The sequence below is a fragment of the Lactuca serriola genome, chromosome 4 (assembly GCF_051521515.1).
Source record: "Lactuca serriola cultivar US96UC23 chromosome 4, Lser_US96UC23_V15, whole genome shotgun sequence".
In the NCBI taxonomy this organism is placed as follows: domain Eukaryota; kingdom Viridiplantae; phylum Streptophyta; class Magnoliopsida; order Asterales; family Asteraceae; genus Lactuca; species Lactuca serriola.
The window spans coordinates 305,532,814-305,536,168 of record NC_136411.1 but is presented as its reverse complement, the minus strand read 5'-3'; the positions used below and the strand labels follow the sequence as shown (position 1 = coordinate 305,536,168).

Below are 3,355 nucleotides of genomic sequence, written 5' to 3'. Positions count from 1 at the left end.
GTTTTGTTGTGAAACATAAGTCCTCTCGCTCCTTAGTGTCCTCATTTCCACCATCTGTATTGTATCCCCTCATGTGAGATATGTCAGTCACCATCAAACACTTTCCGCTGCTTTCACCACCTCTTGCCACATACGCCTTTCCATGTGAAGACTTTCTCACCTCATCATCTTCTGAGTCGGTTGACCACATCTGCACGCCACCAAACTCGTCATCCTCTGCCGAACCCTATACAATAAGAGCATTCCACTACTAGAAAAACAGCCTTTTACGACGCTCATTGCGCGTCGTAAAAGGCTTAGACGACGCGCAAATGCGTGTCAAGGAAGGCCCTGTCACAAAGAGAGACGACACGCTTTTGCGCGTCGTCTATAGACGACGCGCATTTACGACGCTCATTTACAACGCACAATTACGACGCGCGTTTACGACACGCAATGCGTATCAAGGAAGGCCTTGTCATAAAGGAAGACGACACACATTCGCGTGTCGTAACCTTACGACGCGTGTGTTAATGACATGCAACGCGTATCAAGAAAGCCTCTGTCAAGAAAGGCCATGTCATAAATAAAGATGACACACATTTTTGCGTATCATAATTTTAAATATTTATAGATTTACTAATTTTCAAATTAAATAATACATTAAAATCTCATAATACAAAATAAAATACCATAAATAACAAAGATAATTCATTTCACTAATATGTCAAATACAAATAATTATTCCAAAAGTGAGTAAATGTTATAAAAAATGAAATCATTTATATACAATTGCATCATCTAGCTTACTATGTGCCAACAACTCTCTGTGTTTTTACTTTTACTTGAGTCTCGTTTCCTCCAAAGCTTCTAGCCATGCCAAAATATGATATCTTGAGTCTCGTTTCAAGAACCAAAATCACCTTCAATCACCCAATTAAACTCTAATGTTGGTAGACTGAGAGTTCCAGAATCAAGTTTACATCCATCAACTTCAATCACCCAATTAAACTCTAGATCTTCTGATGTTTGAAAGAAATTGGTGTTTGTAATCTATGAACAAAAAACGCAAAGACCAAGGTGAACATTTTCTATATAGAAAGCACAACTGGACATATGAATATATAATACACAACATAAAAATTTTCATGAAAATGATATAGACAAATAAGTAAGACTGATGATATTGATACCTTAATTACGCCATTGGTGAATGAAATTTTAATTGGTTGATAGCAATACTTGACCTCTGAAAACAAATAAACAAAGGATCGCATCATAATTAGCTCAATGAAGTAATTCTTATACATTGTCTCTACCAAAAGATTCATCATGGAAACATTTTTGTTGGAAATAACTAAGCAAAAACCTAAATACTAAGCAAAAAAATTATAGTAATCACCATTTAGAGCAGGACGAGGAGTCCGATCAGGCCATATGAGACCATTTAAGCAGAAATTTAAGTCATTTGGTGTATCTCCAAAATCACCTCCATATGCCTAGTATTTGCTACCATTTGCATTTTCCTTGAGTAACCCCTGAAACCAGATGCAAATATTTAGAACTACCCTTTCACCACATTTACAATTTTATAAAATTTAAGAGATGAGTTTCAAACTTAGTCAACCCAATCCCAAATAAACCCTCCTTGCAGACCAAATTTGGTGGATCGATACTGGTTGGGTGGAAGAAACAAAAAAAAATGAACTGCTAACAGTTTACAGAATCGCATGATAAAAATGAACCCCTTCTATTTCAGAATCATCTGACTCTGATGAAGCTTCCAATATACACTCGGAGCAGAAGCCTGCATGAAAAGAGTTCAAAAAAATATGGTAGGAAAACAATACTAGTAAAAGATATTATTGTGCACCATTATCATGTATAAGGTAAACTTAATCACAGAAATAGCTATCAATCAAACTGAGCCAAAAGTGTTATACCGATAAATTAAGGCCCCCCCCTGCAACAGTTTGTCTTTGATTCCTCTGATTCACATGACATGATAACTCAGCAACAAACTCATGAGCTTCAGTAAGTTTTGAAGCATAGATTCCATATTGATGCATAGATTCCATATTTTGTTCGTCCCAATACGACTAAAGTGTTGTATGTCAAATTTGAAATGTTGTTGCATAGATTCCATATTTTGTTCGGTATCTAAATTATAGGTTGATATAATAACAAGTATATGTTGAATAACTCTACATTTAGTCCCTACTTTCATCCTAGTGGTTGTTATATATTGTATTAAAGAGTGTACATCAGGTCAAGAGGAAGTACCTGATCTGGATCCATGGCAGCAAAAAGCTTTGATGCAACTGCTATATCTGTGAGAGAAAGAGCAGCATGTACTTCATCGATAAAAGAAAAAGAAGGAAACCATTTTTTACTATTCCACTGGTAGCTCATTTTTTAGTATTCCACCCGGTTAGATTTTAATAAAAGATAAACTAGTGAAAATGACTATTTTACCCTTCTCAATCCGCTTCAACTAGAAAAAAGATTAGATTTGAGCAGCATGCACTTGGGATGATTTGATTTTATTAGAGTTGCTTCTACTTACTTCTTATTGCTTACTGCTTAGAGAAAGAGAAAGAGAAAGAATGTAGAATGGAACAAACCTTCCTATCTATTTAGCAAAACAAGCCACACTAAAAAAATAATAAATAAATAAAAATTCATGGTACGACCTTTGTTAAATTCAAATCCTCATGCAGAAACCACCACAGCCCATTCTTGTTAGCTCTCTCCCTCTCTCTCAAAGAAGATGAAATTACTGATATACCCTTTGTCATGTCATGAAATCACACAATTACCTGATAAGCACTGCCAACATTCATAATCCCATGAAGAGACTCAAACCCGACCAAACACCATGAAGACCAAAACCTGAGGGAGTATAGAAAAGAAAAGCAGACGATAAAATCCCAACAAGCATCTACAGTGAAAACATATTAATCCAAGGGCAAATATGTAATTTTATATTCATGTCTAAAAAAAAGCATACCATGGAATAAGCATCATACGGGAAGTCTGAAACTCCATAATGCAAACCATCAACAATAAAAGCAAAAGCATTCAAAGGCTGACTAGCACTCACAAACTTTTTTCACAAAAACAAAACGCATCAGAAATATATATATATATATATATATATATATATATATATATATATATATATATATATATATATATATTAACAACAAGGGTATTATAGGGAGTTTACCAAAACCCCAGTTCTAGCAATCGCCAATACTCCAATGTCCTTAGTGAACAGTGTGACTATGGAACCAAATGAAACTCACAATATTGCAGCCAAAGTAACACCCATCACAAAACCAATCTAAAGAAAATAATAAAACATTAATTAACT

General features: G+C 34.8%; 1 long non-coding RNA gene across 1 annotated transcript; it reads right to left on the bottom strand.

Moving 5' to 3' along the window:
* Positions 1 to 971: 971 nt before the first annotated feature.
* Positions 972 to 1,511, bottom strand: LOC145100675 (uncharacterized). Its single transcript, XR_013705193.1, has 3 exons — positions 1,382 to 1,511; positions 1,173 to 1,228; positions 972 to 1,032 (listed from the first exon to the last, which is right to left on the bottom strand). It is a non-coding gene; the product is annotated as an uncharacterized LOC145100675 (long non-coding RNA).
* Positions 1,512 to 3,355: the final 1,844 nt, after the last annotated feature.